At 34.2% G+C, this 18,273-nt stretch overlaps 1 long non-coding RNA gene across 1 annotated transcript; it reads left to right on the top strand.

Moving 5' to 3' along the window:
- Positions 12,896 to 15,647, top strand: LOC109709476. Its single transcript, XR_002216127.1, has 2 exons — positions 12,896 to 12,961; positions 14,458 to 15,647. It is a non-coding gene; the product is annotated as an uncharacterized LOC109709476 (long non-coding RNA).

Below are 18,273 nucleotides of genomic sequence, written 5' to 3'. Positions count from 1 at the left end.
GAACTGCCTTATTTCAGAGATTTCTGGTATAAATAAAAATTAGAAAATTTTTTTATTTGAATGAAAATTTTGTTGTTCGCGAAAATAAAAAAAAAATATTTAGATCAAATTAAGAGATTCTTCATCACATATAGGCACTAATAATTTACTTTAGTTTGAAACCTATTATCTCATAAGCTAATTAATTAGTTTGGCAGTCTCCTACATCACCAAGCAAAAGAACCAAGATCCATAATATAAAATATAATACAACATGATATGGATTTAACACAATTGTTTATTACTCAAATTAAAACTATCATTTGGAGGTGGAATTTTCTCATGAAAAAGTGCTTTCATGGCTTTTTTTCTAGAGCTAATGTCGAAATAAGCTGAAACAAGACGAGGATTGGGGAATGATCATTGCAGACCACTCACGATTTACTAAGGCTTGATTTAGTTTGCCTATGATATGCTCATGCCCACTTGATTGATTTATCCCATAAGAGTTTGCATCTCGAGAAAAGAAGTTTAGTTAGTTTACATTGTACTGACAATCCTAAAATTTTTGAAAAGCACTCAGCTCCGGTTAAAAAAATAGTACTCTGCCTTTTATTTCTTTAATGACAATTCGAATAGTATAAAAGCCGTTAGGATTTATTTAGATTTGTAGTTGAATACTAGTTGGATTAGAATTAATATTTAAATCTATTGGAGATAAAATATTAAGTAGTTGAATACTAGGCTTCATTCGTTTCCACTACAAGTAAGAACTGTCTTATTTCAGAGATCAGGGATAGATACAATTTTGGGTATAAATAAAAATTAGAAAATTTTTTTATTTGAATGAAAATTCTGTTGTTCGCGAAAATAAAAAAAATAATATTTTGATAGATATGGTAGAATAAAAAGAATAATAGATAGTTATAAATTAAAAATAATGATATTATCCTTCTCATTATATTTAAATTTTAATTTTTTAAATTTTGTATTTATAATTTTAAATTTAAATTTTTAAAATTTAAAATTTAAATTTGAAAGATATAAAATATCAAATTTAAAATTTTAAAATATCAAAATCAAAATTTAAACTTTAAAATTTAATATTTTAAATTATAAATTTTAATTTTAAAATTATAAATTTTAAAATTTAAAAATTTAAATTCTAATTTAAAACACATTTCTCTCTCTCTACCAGGGTAACAAGGGGAACAAGTTTGTTCCCACCCCATTCCGGGTTATACCGGTATAACCTGATAAGGTGGGCCCAACTCTTGTTTGGGTACAAGAGGGAATAAGGTCTTATTCCCCTTTTGTATCCAATCCAAACGTTGTGTAACTAATTAGATTATTTTATATGATCATTCTAATTTTTTATCTTTATTCTTCTTCCTCCACCACACTGTCCCTACCATAATCAAAGTGTCATTACTACTATTATCTCTATTGCACAATCAATTCAAGATGCAAGTTACATAAATTTATGGAAAAACTTCAAATAGCCCCGTGGAATCACACTTTCCCCTGTGGTTTAAAGTGTATCAAGTTAGCTCCTGTGGTTTCGCATTTTCTCATATTAAATGGGCCTAGTCTAGAACACTCGCTTTATTAAAATAGTTTTTCACAAAATAAATAATTATTTTTAAGCCGACACTTCAGAGATATAAATTTTATTATTTTAGAGAAATAAATTTTGTTACCTAACTTTTAAATAATAAATGTTAAAGGTCATAACTTTGAATTGTATTAGTAATTACCCTTATTATTTAACCCCATTTTATAAAAAATTGATTTTGTATTTATGAACTAACGAGATTAACTCTATTACTTTTTTTCAATCTTTATAGTGCTAATAATAAAGTTCCTATTCTAGCTGTAATTTGACAGCTTTAATAAAATAGAATTAATATAAATTTTTAAACGTTTTCTCTTTTACTGAAATGAGTTGATTACATGTTTTTTGCTATCTCCAACCAATATATTTTAACAAAAATATTAATTTTTAAATAAAAATAGTAGAAAGCTAGTAGTTTCATGTATAATGGAAAAAAATTAATAATTTTGTAGTGTTTTGATAAACAAATAGTTTTATAACAAATAAAAATAATGTTGACATTTGTTAGTAAGAAAATTTTACTAACATAATTTATATCTTGAAAAAAAATTTTAAATAAAAATGTTCATATGGTGAAATTTCATCCTAACATTCTCTCGCCCAATACCCATCTTTCTTATTTTTCTAATTTTAGCCAGATTTTTGGTTAAAATCTAGCAAAAATGCTTGATAATTTTAAATTTGTTTTAGTTTACTTTTTCAACTTGTTTTCATAGTTTTTTTAATTAGTTTGTTTATCCAACTTCTTCACCATAATTAAGAAAATTATAATTTCTTTTTACTATTAATTTATTCTATATAAGATGTTTTTCTTCTCTTTGTTGAATACTGAATAGGCTTCAAGTATATGTTGATGACTTTGATCAGCAAATTCAAAACGGTAGAAGATGGGAGTAAGATTTTGGTGATTGCTTTTACTTTTTTGCTTTTCTTTTATTTCCCCTTTATTATGCTGGTTATGATCTTGAATCTTATATTGCCTCGGTACAGAACCAATTCAGACGATATTCTTTTTTTTTTCACATCTTTATATTTGGGGACTATGTTCATTATCTTCCTCTAAATTTAGTTTTGATGTTTTCTATATGGTGGTCAGTTTGCTAAGGATATCGCTTTGACTAAGAACGAAATAGAAGGACTAAGGATATCGCTTTGACTAAGAACGAAATAGAAGGAAATCCAAATGAAGTCATACAACCTAATGTGATGAAACAGGACCCGCCAGTTCACACTTATGAGTTGATTTCTATAGCCAACTAAAATGTTCTTACATTTTTTTTTTTAGAAAATATTTTTCATTCTCCGTATGTCATGTAAAATTAATCAAACAAGTAATTCATTCACTACAAGAAAAAAGGTCTTAGAAGCGGTCAAAACTGCTACTAAATTTTTTCATGACATTTATAGAGCTATCGGCAAAAATTTCAGACTGTCATTGAATCTCCATCACTAACGATCTTTGCCAACGGTTTAATTGACCGATGGAGAAAGCAGTTATTTTTTATAATGATTTCACAATCGTTACTGTACAAAATAAAAATGCTAGAAAAAATTAAATATTTTTACTGACAGATTTCCAATTACGACGAAATTCCAAACTATACGCATACTAACTAATACAAAACAAGCACTAATTTAGGCATCTTAAATTTTGTAAAAGATATCATTTATTCATTCAACTCAAAAGTGCCATTTATAGAATTCAAATATAGCAAAGAGTTGTATCAGTTTGCAAAACAAAACTTCTACAAAAGGAAAAACAAACCAATATTATCCTATTTATTCAAAATATTTTGAACCTAAAAAACAAAAATTTATATGACATTTTAAAATTTTTTTTTATGAAAGAATTTGTAGCTAGTTAACTCATTTTGAATGAAAAATCTTTAGTATTCTTCATCTTTCGTAAATGATTCATACCTGAAAAAACATAACTAAAATTAGTATAATAATTAAAAAACCAAATATATATATATAAAAAAACCTCTATTAATAGTAGAACCTGAATATCATATTAAATGCCATATCAAACAATGAAACCAACATGATCTTATTTTTGACTTTCTCATTGAATTTAAGTATTAAAATTTTGAGAATCAACTTGACCTGTTATAAGGACTTAGACTGGTTGCATTAGATCGAGCCAAACGATTCTATTTCTTACATTTAAAATTGTCAACGAGAAGGTCTGATCCAATTATCATCACCTGATCCAACTGAATTTTGCTTTCAATTTTGAGTAAATAATTTGTAAACTTTCTCATTCACAAGTTGTTTATTCCTCTTCACCACATAAATTGATCTTTTACAAACGGTTGACACTACCACAACAACTTAAAGTCATCGACATAGATTATTCACACCGTATACAGGATGTAACAAGAATTAGATAAATTTATCAAAATCAATTATCACATTGAACCAAAAAAATAATATGATGCAACAAAAAAATTCACTAGTAGATCAAATTAAGAGATTCTTCATCACATATAGGCACTAATAATTTACTTTAGTTTGAAACCTATTATCTCATAAGCTAATTAATTAGTTTGGCAGTCTCCTACATCACCAAGCAAAAGAACCAAGATCCATAATATAAAATATAATACAACATGATATGGATTTAACACAATTGTTTATTACTCAAATTAAAACTATCATTTGGAGGTGGAATTTTCTCATGAAAAAGTGCTTTCATGGCTTTTTTTCTAGAGCTAATGTCGAAATAAGCTGAAACAAGACGAGGATTGGGGAATGATCATTGCAGACCACTCACGATTTACTAAGGCTTGATTTAGTTTGCCTATGATATGCTCATGCCCACTTGATTGATTTATCCCATAAGAGTTTGCATCTCGAGAAAAGAAGTTTAGTTAGTTTACATTGTACTGACAATCCTAAAATTTTTGAAAAAGCACTCAGCTCCTGTTAAAAAAATAGTACTCTGCCTTTTATTTCTTTAATGACAATTCGAATAGTATAAAAGCCGTTAGGATTTATTTAGATTTGTAGTTGAATACTAGTTGGATTAGAATTAATATTTAAATCGATTGGAGGTAAAATATTAAAATTTAAATATTAATTAGAGTATAAATTTAATTGGACTAGGATTTAGGTAGCTTTTGATGTAAGCTATAACTATAGCATAGGTGCTTTATTTTAGTGGTGGTGGTGGTGGTACGGCTTAGCCACGCCCATATGGCATGATCAAGGTGGTCATGATTTTAGATGCACCTAGTACCTGGGTGCAAGAGGATGTGTGCGGCTTTCGTGACCGTGGGATATTAGTATACCTTGTGTATTGATGCATAGGATGAGAGAGGTCTTCTTTTAGGCTTCCAGAAGACGAGAGAAGGATAGGAGAGATTCAAAAAGAGGGCTCGGTTTGAAGTTACTCTATATAGAAAAGTAGTTTGGTGTAATTCTTCTCTTATTTAGTGAATTTTATTTTACCCATATTTTCTGTTTTGATTTTTCTCTCTTTTACGATTGTATCAGCTTTTACTAAGGAGACGGGTTTATGGTAAAAACTTGATATGGCATTTTCGTTGCGGAATCTCGACATATGGTACTGAATTTTATAACAGTCGGTATTGGAGCAGGTTGTGGATTCTCAAAATATAGTATCAACGCTAGAACCACATTCCAAACAATTGGTATCAGAGCTTAAGGTTACCGATCTTGAGAAAGATCAATCTCAAAGCACTAGATTACCAATCATTGTAGAAGATCGACGTAAGAGCACGGTGTTACCAATCGTTCAAAGCAATCGATGTTTAAAGTTAAGTTTGATCTAGCTAGGCGCGTTGGACTCGAAGGGTTGTGATTTTTCAGCATCAAGTGGAGCCATGAGGGCCCGAAAGCAAGATCAGGTCGTGTGCGAGGTGAACAAGCACGACAACTTATACATTTTGAATGAAAGCACAGTCAGAATAGGAGCAAATACAATTCGCATTCTAAAAGTTCACAGAGGTGTAGTCGTTCGAGATGAAGTGGCGGATGCAGCGACATCGAGTGGTGGAGATAAGCTCAAGGCGGAGTTTGCATAGTGGGGTCGATGCAGTGGCTAAAAACTACAAGTCAAACCAAGGTCAAGATTGTTTTTGGTTAGATTTGTAGCTGAATCCTAGTTGGATTAGAATTAATATTTAAATCTGTTAGAGATCAAATATTAAGATTTAGAGTAGGATTTGGGTAGTTTTTTATGTAAGCTATAAATATAGCATATGTACTATTATTTTGGCGGTGGTGGTGGTACTTCTTAGCCACACCTATATGGCATGACCAAGGTAGCTATGATTTTAGATGCACCTAGTAGATGGATGCAAGAGGACGTGTGCAGCTTTCGTGACCGTGGATTATTAGTATACCTTGTGCATTGATGCACAGGATGAGAGAGAAGTCTTCTTTTGGGCTTCCAGAAGATAAGAGAAGGGTGAACGAGATTCAAAAAGAGGGTTCGGATTGATGCTACTCTATATAGAAAAGGAGTCAAATATAATTCTTTTCTTATTTAGTGAATCTTATTTTACCCATATTTTCTATTTTGATTTTTCTCCCTTTTATGATTGTATCATCTTTTGTTGAGGAAACAGATTTATGGTAAAAATCTAATATGCCGCTTTCGTTGCAAAATCCCAACAATCAATACTGGATCTACAATAGTCCGTATCAAAGCTGGTTGCAGATTCTTAAAATCTAGTTTTAGGATGAGTACCAGATTCCCAACAATAACCACTACTACGAAGCCTATGGGTGAGAAAATGGTCAGTTCGATCGGCTTTTAGGGCTATCTTGGACCGAATCAAAGTTTTCAGTTTTTCATTCTTTCAAACTGAACTAACCGAACCCATGACATATATTTTAATAGCTAAATTGCATATATGTGAACCGATTATCTAGCATGCTGCATTTGCCCTCTGCAGTGGGTTGACCCCCAAACAAAATCGCCACCGCATTTTAGAATTTGGAACATTGCTTGAAGTTTGCTTTGACTAAGGATTGAATTTATTTATTTCATGTAGATCTAGTTTCTTCACAACCTTCTTATATATGATTTTCACTCAAATGGACTTCATCTGAGATATGTACGCTTCACTCCAAGAAATGATGATAGGATTAACTACAATTATGTTTGGATTAGCCAAACCTACCAATGGATTAATTTTCTATAACATAAGTACTGTTAAAAATTAGTGCTAAACTTAGTTTTTTGTTTCTTTTTGTTTACTAGTTTAACAAGTTTATTTATAGGATCCCAATGGTCTATTGTTTAAATGGACCTTTTTTTTGTTCTTTTTGAGTCAAGTTGACTTGTGGCTTATTTTGGGCTATGTGAGTCAAGTTGGGCTATATGGGTTTTAGTTAGGGGATCAAAAGAAAAGAGGTTAAGAGAAAAAAGAGAGCTTCTTCTCGTAAGCTCCAAAAAAAAAAAACATCCCTTGTTTCGGTGCTTTCTCTCAAGTGCAAGAGAAGTGTGAAAGAGAGTCCAAAGGTGGTTGGTTTTCGCTAGGTTTGAGGTGGGTGACCTCTAATCTACCTCTTCTTCTCTTTTGTGAACATTCATTGTAAGGTGTTTTGATTGAAGGTTTATTTGGTATTTTTTTTTATTTTCATTGCATGGTGTTTTGGATACTCTTGGTGAAGTTGTTTAATTTTATGTGGAGTTGTTTGAGATTATTATTGTGAGCTTTTTATTTCTCCATTCTTGCCTTCTTGGGTGGTTGTGCGATCTTAGGCGTGTAGAAAACTTGAATTCTCGGTTTCTACGCATAGGAGGAAAGGGTGCTCTCCGATTGGAGCTAGTTCTACTTTTCTCTTCATGGTATCAGAGCTACAAAGGCTTTTGCAGTGAGATTGGAGATCCTACATCCTTGGGAAGCAAGCAGGAGGTGTCTTGCAAGTAGTGCATACAAGGTGTTTGTTGAAATTCCTCTATAATGCATTCTATTGGAGGCTTCAATCATCTTGGGATAGAAAGGCTCACAAGTTCAAATTATCCAATTTGGAAGTCATGTATGGAAGCATACCTTCAAGGTCAAGAGTTATGGGATACGGTGAATGGGAATGACATCGAAATATCGGAGGAAGCACCGGAAAATAAAAAGGAAAGAAAGACATCAATTCACAAGGATTTGTTTGATCATATTAGAGAGGCTAAGACACCAAAAGAAGTATGGGATACTTTTGAAAGCTATTTACAAAAAAGAATGAGGCTCGGTTGCTATTTCTTGAGAATTATTTATCAAAACTAACTCAAATGAGCATGGGCATTTCGGGGTCCTTTCTAAAAGATGAAGAATTTATGTACCGAAATATCAAGTTTGTATCCGGATGAGGCTATTAATGAAGCAAAGTTGAAATGGTATATTATTTGGGGGCTACGGAAAGAATATAATCTATTTGTCTCATCTCTACAAGGCTGGGCAACGCAACCTACATTGGTGGAGTTCGAAAATTTGGTTAGTAATCAAGAGACTTTGGCGAAGCAAATGGCGGAATGTTCAATCTCCAGTAAAGATGAGGGTGAAGAAACTTTGCTTACTAGAGGAAAGAAGTGGGATCCAAAGAAAACAAAAAAATTATGGAAGAGCATATGAAGGTGAAAGCTCATTTAGCAAGAATGATGCTTCAAGAAGGAAAAATGTAAAGTGCTACTGGTGTGGAAAAATTGGGCATATAAAGTGAGATTGTCGGGTAAAAATTCATGAGGGAAATGTTGGCTCTAAAGAACCGGAAAGAAAACAAGTAAAAGATTGAGGTTCATGTTTTGTTTCTGGTGATGCATTGGAAGGTGATTCTCCGATGTGCAAGTCCTTGCAAGTGTCAACTATCAAAAGTATTAGATAGTTGATTCCAATTGCTCTCATCATTTGACCGGTGACAAGTCTAAATTTAATGAGTTTGTTCACTATGAAGGAAATGATGATATTGTCACGGCGGACAACACAGTTCATCCGGTGGTAAATGAAGTTGTTGTGAAGATGGAGGATGGAGTCACCTTGAAGAGCGTCTATCATATGCCTGGTAACAAAAATCTCATTTCCGTTTCTCAAGTTGCAGAAGCTGGTAACTATATACTCTTTGGCCCTCATGATGTGAAGATTTTGCGAAATCTTCGGAGTTTAGATGCGAATGTTGTGCATCATGGAAAGCAAGTAAAATCACTTTATGTGCTCTCCGCCGGTGACTCATATGTAGAGAAAACTAGCAAAAATGATAATGCTAGCTTATGGCTGCAAGATTGGCACATATGGGTCTTGAGAAAATGAAGCAAATATTCTCCAAAAAGCTAGTAGATAGTGTGCCTAATATTGGTGAAGTCAAAGTTGGTGGTGTATGTAAAGGATGCCAACTTGGAAAATTCCACTGACTTCCATTTGAAGACTCAAAGTCGAGAAGTAAGAAACCACTTGATCTCATTTACATGGATATCTTAGTATCAAATAGTGCGACAAGTTATTCTGGATATAGATATATGCTTCTATTTGTGGATGACTACACAAGATTCTCATGGGTGTATTTTCTTGAAGAGAAATCCAATGCTTTTCTAAATTTAAGCTTTTTAAAGCTATGGTGGAGGGGGAGCATCGGAGAGAAATCAAGTGTTTGAGAAGTGATGGAGGTGGTGAATATATATCAGAGGAGTTTCAAGAATTTGTAGAGAGCATGGGATTCGGAGTCATTTATCTTGTGCTCACATTCCACAACAAAATGGGGTGGCGGAGCACAAGCTACAACATCTTTCAGAAGCATGTCGGTGTTGGCTTTTACTCTAAGAATTTTTCAAAGGAGTTTTGGGCGGAAGTGATGGCGTGTGCATGTCATGTCATCAACCGGATGCCATTGAGCTCTTGCGGTATGAAATCTCTATTTGAAATGTTATATAAAATGAAACCATCTATTGGCTATTTTCGTGTATTTTATTCTATTTGTTATGTTCATGTGTTGGATGCAAATCGGACCGAATTTGATGCTAAGGCGGAGAAGTGTGTCTTCATTGATTATGATACACAAAAGAAAGGTTGGAAAGGTATGAATCTGAAAACTCACAAGTTCATTATTTCTAGAGATGTGGTGTTCGATGAAATGTCATCCTATTATGATCGACTGGTGGTTGTACCAAATGAAGCTCCTACAAGCACCCATGGCGAAACAACTTTGGAGAGGCCTTCTTCTATGTTGTTGGCCTCAATGCTCCAAATACATCGACTTCTTATTTGGAGAGAGAATTGAATGAGAAGGGGAGCATGGGTACCTCGGTGGAAAATTCATATCCTAGAATTGAGGTTTAAGAACAACCGATGAGAAGGTCTATTCGAGAATTCAAGAAGAATCCACGTTATTTTGGACCGGAGTGGAATTCCAGTGCAAATTTGGTAGATGTTATTTCATGTTTCTTTGCTGGCCCTATTGATGGTGATGAGCCCACTTATTATGATGAAGCCAAAGGGGTTCATGAATGGGAGAAGGAAATGGAGGAGAAAATTAGTGCACTTGATAGAAATGAAACTTGGGAGTTGGTGCCTAAACCGAAAGACATAGAACCGGTTTCATGCAAGTGAGTGTACAAGATTAAAACAAAGGCCGATGGAACCGTGGATAGATACAAAGCACAATTGGTAGCTCTTGGCTTCACTCAACAATATGATTTGGACTATGAGGAGACAGTTAGTCCGGTGGCCAAAATGACATCGGTTCAAGTTCTCATTTTGTTAGCGGCTTCAATAAGATGGAAGATGTGGCAGCTTGATGTAAAAAATGCCTTTTTGTATGGAGAAATGGACCGCGAGATTTATATGAGCCAATTGCCGGACTTTATTTCAAAGACTTCTCCAAATCATGTATGCCGATTGAAAAAGATGATTTATGGGCTTAAGCAAGTGCCATGAGCTTGGTATGGTAAAATTGCTCAATACCTTCTCTTTTGTGGTTTTCATGTTTCTAATTCCGACCCAAGTATGTTTGTGAAGAAGTATAATAGTATACATGTCATTGTGTTACTTTTTGTGGATGACGTGATTGTTACCAGAGGCAATACCGAGGAGATTACTAGGCTTAGAGATGAGCTTGCTATTCGATTTGAAATGAAAAATTTAGGTGAGTTGAGCCACTTTCTTGGATTGGAGGTTGAGAAGGGTAGTGATAGTATTTTTGTCTCTCAAAAACACTATGTCTCAAACCATGTTGAAAATTTTGGTTTGAAGGAGAGCAAGTCGTGCTCTACTCCTATGGATTCAAATATGAGGTTGCGAAAGGGTGATGGTAAAGCTCTTGAGGATCCAAGACTTTATCGGACACTTATTGGTAGCTTGCTATATCTTACTATTACTAGGCCGGATATTGCATATTCGGTGGGGGTAGTTAGCCAGTTTATGCAAGCACCAAGAGAGCCTCATTTGGATACCGCTAAGAGAATTCTCAAGTTCGTCAATTCCTCTCTTGATCTTGGTCTTCTTTATAAGAAGAGTGCAAGATGTGAACTTGTAGGTTTTTCCGATGCCAATTGGGCATGTGATCTTGATTAGAGAAAATCTATATCGAGCTATGTATTCGGATTGGGTTCTGCTTGTGTATCATAGTGTAGTAAGAAGCAAGACACCGTGGTGCTCTCTAGTACGGAGGCAGAATACAAAGCGACAACCCTTACGGCACAAGAATGTGTATGGTTGCGGACCTTGATTGGTGATGTGACAAAGGAAGTTGATTATCTGGTGAAGGTTCATTGTGACAACCAAAATGCAATCAAGTTGGCGACAAATTTGGTTTTTCATGCTAGAACCAAACATATTGAAGTGGAGCACCACTTCATTCGGGAGAAAGTGCTTCATGAAGAAATCGAATTAATGGAAGTGCGGTCTCAAGACAACTTGGCGGATATCTTTACCAAAGCTCTTCCAAAGGCGAAGTTTGTAAAACTTCAAGAAACGCTTGGTTTGGTTTCTCACAAGTTTGCACTAAGGGCAAGTGTTAAAATTAGTGCTAAACTTAGTTTTTTGTTTCTTTTTGTTCACTAGTTTAATATGTGTATTTATGGGAACCCTGTTAGGATTTGGTTAAATTTGTAGTTGAATCCTATTGGATAAGAATTAATATTTAAATCTGTTGAAGATAAATTAAGATTTAAATATTAGTTACAGTATGAATCTAACTAAACTAGGATAAATATTTAAATCTATTGGAGATAAATGAAATATAGATTTAAATGTTAATTGGAGTAGGAATCCTAATTGGACTAGGATTCGCGTACGTTTTAGAGGATGCATTATAAAAGCACCCTTTGGGATGCCTTTGGAGTAGAGAGTATTGTGAGAGAGAATGCCTTCTTGAAACCGTACCAAGAGAGGGAAACTAATGGTTGCATGCACCTTGTGCACCGGTGCATGTGACAGAGAAATAAAGAGAGTTGTCTTTTTTGTGGGTTTATAGAAGACGAGCGAATGGTAGGAGAGATTCAAAAAAAGGGCTCGGGTTATAGCTACTCTAAGCAGAAGAGGAGTCAGGTCTAATGTTCTCTTATTTAATCTTATTTTACCCGCATATTTTCTGTTTTGGTTTTTCTCTCTTTTGTGAGTGTATCAGCTTTTGCTGAGGAGATGGGTTTTGGTAAAAATTCAATTTGACACTTCCGTTGCGAAATCGCAATAATCGATATCGGATCCACAGCAGTCGGTTTCCGAGCGGGTTGCAGATTCACAAAATCCGGTATTGGGGCGAGTACCGGATTCCCAACAAACCTAATGGTCTATTGTTTAAAGGGAAAACTTTAAAAACCTCCCCTGTGGTTTCGTAGTTTTTCACTTTGCCCCCCTGTGGTTTAAAATGTATCAATTTACCCCCCCATGGTTTCGTTTTTATCTTTTCGATAGTTTTTTCGTTAATATTTTATTAAATTATATAAAAAAAACTTCATATACACATCTAGATTTATCAAATATTCACTTTAGTACCATTTAATTTTAACTTTATCACTGATTTAAGAAAAAAAAGATAATGAAAATAATAAGAGAAAGAGAAAAAAGAAACCACAGGGGGGCTAATTGATACATTTTAAACCACAGGGGGGCAAAGTGAGAATCTACGAAACCATGGGGGGCTTTTGAAGTTTTTCCTTGTTTAAATAAGCCTCTTTTTTGTTCTTTTTGAAGCAAGTTGACTTGTGGCTTATTTTGAGCTATGTGAGCCAAGTTGGGCTATATGGGTTTTAGTTAGGGGATCAAAAGAAAGAGGTTAAGAGAAAAAAGAGAGCTTTTTCTTTTATTAAGCTCCAAAAAAAAAAAAAATCCCTTGTTTTGGTGGTTTCTCTCAAGTGTAAGAGAAGTGTGAAAAAGGGGCCAGAGGTGGTTGGTTTTTGCTAGGTTTGAGATGGTGACCTCTAATTTACCTCTTCTTCCTTTGTGAACATTCATTGTAAGGTGTTTTTGATTGAAGGTTTATTTGGTATTTTTCGATTTTCATTGTATGGTGTTTTGGATACTCTTGGTGAAGTTGTTTAATTTTATGTGAAGTTGTTTGAGATTATTATTGTGAGCTTTTTATTTCTCCATTATTGTTTTCTTCGGTGGTTGTGCGATCTTAGGCGCGTAGGAAACTTGAATTTTCGGTTTCTATACATAGGAGGAAAGGGTGCGCTTCGATTGGAGCCGGTTCTACTTTTCTCTTCAAGTACAATGTCTGCCACTGTACTGTCATGAATATATTTACACTTGTTAAATTGACAATGATTTTTGAAATATTATTTAATTAATACCTGGTTTGTACTTTTAATCCAAAAATTTGAACTCGAATTTTGTATCTGTTCTCTTGTTATCAGTACAATAGTTAAAAAAGGAAAACTTGTTCTATTGGATTTTTTTTCTATCGTGTTTTCTTTTTCCTCCCATGCTTTAGCATGCATGGATCGATGGGATAAATCCAGTATAATAGGCATATAATAGACACAAAACTACTAATATGCAATGCAAGATATGTAGTTGTAGAATTTGGTGAGAGAAATACTTGATTCAGTATAATGTTTAGGCGGAGGACTTTTTTGTAACCAGCTCCTAAAAAATTTATAATTTGTCAAATAATCCTATCAAAATTTTAATTAGTAAACTTATTCTATTCAAAAAAAGTTTAAAAGTGGTGAATCATTCACCGTCTTTAGAAAACTTCAAATTATTATTATCATTTGCGGGATTTTTATGTGGGCTCTTAAGATTTTTATGGGATTGTTAGTGTTGGATGTGGGTTGCTGGGATTTTTATTGGGTTGTTTTGACTTTTGATTGTATTGTAGGTGGTTAGAATTTTTGTTAGTTTGTTAGAATTGCATGTGAATTGTTGGAATTTTTGTGTAGTTGTTAAGATTGTATGTTAAGAAAATAAAAAATAAACGGTGGATCATTAACCGTTTCCTTTTAAAGAGAAAAACTGCAAATGATTTTACTGTCTTTAGCAAAACATTTGCCGCTTTTTAAGCTTCATTAAGACAGTGAATCGTTCACCTCCCAAAGTTACGGGGCTTTTTTGCAGAGAGAGTTGTCTCGCGCCCAATTATTTGGCCAAATACAAATTTTTTAAGGGTTATTCTGTAAAAGAGCGCTTAGGCGGATTTCAAATAGTCCCTTCATTCATTCCTTTTTCGTTCAGTTATGAAGCCTACATTAATGTCTCCAGCTAAACATTATCATATACTTTGGTAGCAATCTTCTCTGAAGAACGCATATTGTTCTTGAAGGAATGCTGATACATTATTCATCAAAATTAATTGTACCTGTAACTTTTCATTTACTGGCCAGTTTCAAGCTGTTGATTGGTTCAATCAAGAAGTACCCCAAATTTCCTTGTTGACTAATTAATAATTGGCATGTGATAATGCAGGTCGAGTATTATTGTTAGGATGAGCTTGAGAATTATGCATGGTAGAAGAGTAATCGAGTGTCTAGAAAGGTGACAAATTTCCGGGTGCCTTGTGAAACCATACGAAGATTCATCTGGGAAAACGGATATGTATCAGTGTTGAAAATTCTTTGGACAACCAGGGAGGTCTTCAAATGTGGTATATCTTTCACAATTGGGAACGGTCAAATGGTTAATTTTTGGACTGATATCTGGTGCGATCGAGCTCCACTGCGAACTTTATATCCGTGTATCTTTGATAAGATCACTTCCAAAAACTCCAGAGTGAAGGAGTGTTGGGGGAGAGGGTGGAAGTGGCATAAGATTTTGTCAGGATTCACCCCTTCGACCCCGACAGACAGCGACCAACTATCAAACTTCAAGGAGTTGCTTGTCACGATTTCTCCAAGTAATTCACAGGACGAAATAAGATGGAGGTGGACACATTCCGAAACGTTCTCGGTCAACTCGGTATATAAATTCCTTATGGACGGTGGAGTCAAAGTTGACAGTTCCGTACGTCTTTGGAAGATTAGATTCCCTCTTAAAGTCAAGATCTTCATTTGGCTTGTGCTGAAAAACAAGGTGCTTACTAGGGATAACCTTCTCATAAGGGGTTGGAATGGAGATGAAAATTGTGTTTTATGTCTAGAAGAGAAGGAGACTGCGGGTCATCTCTTCTCTGGCTGCGCCTACACCACAGCTTTACTGAAAGGTTTGCTACCTAATAAACTAATCTTTAACAATCGCCCTTCCGCGAAGGAGATTTGGGAAAAAAGTAGTGCCAAAAAGGACGCACAGGGGATATAGAAATATTGACCATCGTTGCAACGTGGTGGGTATTATGGTTGGAGCGCAACAAAAGAATTTTTCAGCAATCAAGACGGGTGCTAGGGAGTCTGTTTTTGGAGATCAGAGTACTTAGAGACTCGTGGAATCGTTCATGTAGTTGATATGTGATGCTTTTGTTTTTCTTTTTGGTTTTCTTCTCTTTTCTTCTTTTCTTTTCTCTTTTGTCTTTCTTCTGTTTTTCTCTTGTACCTTGAGTTTGTCTTTTTTCTTTTCCTCTTTCTTTCCTCTCGAGGCCCTGGATGCCTCAATCTGTAGCTAAGTTCACTCCCTAGTTGAATGAAGCGGTAGCATGCTATCTTTTCTCAAAAAAAAAAAAAAAAGAAAATTCTTTGGACAGCACAAACTGAATATTTTAGACACATTGTGAACAATTTTACGTTGTTTACAGTAACTGTAATCTTATGTCCTGATCTAATATTTGCATACTAGTCTTTGCGTGTTTAAGCAGCCCTTGTACATGTGGGAGAAGTGCTTCTCATGACTGTGAAAAATGATGTAGGCTTTCTACAGATTAAGCTTCATCAAATCTTTTTATCATGCAGATCACTTGGTTTTCTGTCTCTGGATTTGCACAGGCCGGTCTTGCTTTCAGAGGAAAAATGGAACCTGACATGGATCAAAGTTTGATTAGGAATTTCTTGGTTTTGGGCCTTCAAAGGCCTTTAAGTTCTCAAATGACAGATTGCCTTTTCCTCAATAAGATACAGTAAAACAATATAAGCCTTCCCCTGTCGTATTATAGCACTTATGATAAAGGCTAATGCACGCATGTATAGAAGGATATGGTTTGATTAGAATTTGGTCATCTTTTAAACCCTGAAGCTATCAAAGAACTGCAATTTAAGAAGGATGTCAGATTTCAATCACGTATCCAAGTGAACAAAATTTGGCTGCGAACAATTTGCACCTCTCTACAAAGGAGTATTAAGATTTTTCTTCGACATTGTATTTACAAGTTGAAATTATTATATTACCTTTATTTGATCTTTACAATGACACATGGCTTTATGAGATTGACGTAGTACAAATTTTTATATGAAATATCTTTTACAGAGAAGAGTAGAGAAGAGTTTCTTCCGTTTCGTGCTTGTGAAACTTTATGCAATTAATCTGTTTTCTTTGTTGCAGAAAACAGTGGGATTCGCTGGTGTAGAACCCACTCTAAGCAGTGACAAGCATCCACCAATGAGCAGAGAGAATGCGTGCCCATCTTAATCTGCATATGAACCTTTATTATTCCCAGCAAATTAACCAACTTTTCTTTTGTTTACTTTATAATAATATACTTTAGCTGGTCTTATCTATTGGGGGTATTGCCTTATCTATATATGAAACAAGGGTTTGTACATCCAAATATAATTATGAAAAGTTAGAAGCTCCGATGTGAAGTGAAACAGATTGGCGAATAAACACAAAGGAAGTTGGAATATTACACTTCATTTTTGCTCACTTCAAAGAATATTAAAAGCACACTAAGTTATGCAAAAATCTAAGTCTTATTGTATACTTAATTGGTTCTCTTGACATGATACTTGATATTTGATTAGATTAGTCAGGTATAAAGGAAGAGCAATTTAGAAGTTTCTTAAGGTGCTCCATCAAATGGAATTTGGAACAAATTTGTTGCATGCCATGAAACGGACCGTTGGATTAGAAGTGAATATTCACAGGCCATGATCAAAATATATTTATTATTTAATATTAAACAAATGAATGTGCCATCTTTGGTGTACATGTACATGTCATGAGGATTGAAGACACGCAACAATTAGTAGCCACATTCTATCTTTATAATGATTCAACGATACTATCTTTGAAGTCATTTCCTTTTGTATATTTATTTCTTTAGCTTTATATTTTTGTAAGGTATTGTTTCATGCATTTGTGCTAATCATTCATCACTAAGGCTTTGGCATTTATCTTAATGACCATTGCAGGGCCTAATACACAAAAGAAGAGCTATGTGTATCCCACTAGTGTCAGTTCCAACTTAATTTTGTAGCCATTGAGAAAAAGAATGTTCCTTAAACTAGCTTTGCTTTATGGTATGTCAGGTACAAGTTCCTATCACTACCCCTATAAGTTACTAGAGAATAATGGAACCATTAGGGTTTATAGGTTTAGATTTCGATAATCCTTTCGTAAATATACTGTGGGACCAAGGCCAAGATAACAAGAATCTCATAAAATGGTATTCTTAGTTGGATTTGATTGGGCATAATCTTGTTGAATGATATACTGATGTGCTGTAGAAAGTTGTATGTGGGCGTAATTTGTTTAGCCTAGCTCTAGTGTCTCCATAAGTGCAACTTGAATAGAGTGTCGATTCTGATTTCGATTGTTGTTGAAAATCAAACTTAGAGAGATTTCACCATTCGATTTCTTATTTCAGTCCAATTTTGAATTTTGAATTTTGATTTGAATATGATGCCCATTTCGAACCTAACATACCTTCTATCTTGCCAAAAACAGAAATTCTTAATTAGAACTAACTGATCATTTCGCAGTTCAAAAGCTTAAAGCTTTTCTATCGCAGCAGAAGCCCGAAACTTTTTTTTTTATTTGACATACACTCTATGAAATGGCACAAGTATACAGCAGAAGCAGATTCTAGATGAGCTGATCCGACATTTATAACCACAATTAACAAATTTGCGTATGCAGCCTTTTACTCCGTCATGATGAAATTTTTGGCGCAATAATACAGTTGTTGTGTCACGGCTAAAATATTATTGGTTTAAATAAAGGTAAACATCTTGAGATCTTAAATTTGTTACTCATTTAGTTAATGGGTAATTTGGTTAGATATAGTTATAAATGCGAAGTATATGCAACAAAGTATATGTATTGTGGTTGCACCTGAATCTGTCCAACTAATTAGTAATTGGGTTGTTCATAGTTGATGAAACTGCAATTATAAAATTTCTATTTGATTTCATCCAGTTA

Source organism: Ananas comosus, linkage group 4 (assembly GCF_001540865.1).
Source record: "Ananas comosus cultivar F153 linkage group 4, ASM154086v1, whole genome shotgun sequence".
Lineage (NCBI taxonomy): Eukaryota > Viridiplantae > Streptophyta > Magnoliopsida > Poales > Bromeliaceae > Ananas > Ananas comosus.
Note: the sequence above shows the minus strand (reverse complement) of the source record. Positions and strands in the feature narration are given on the sequence as shown.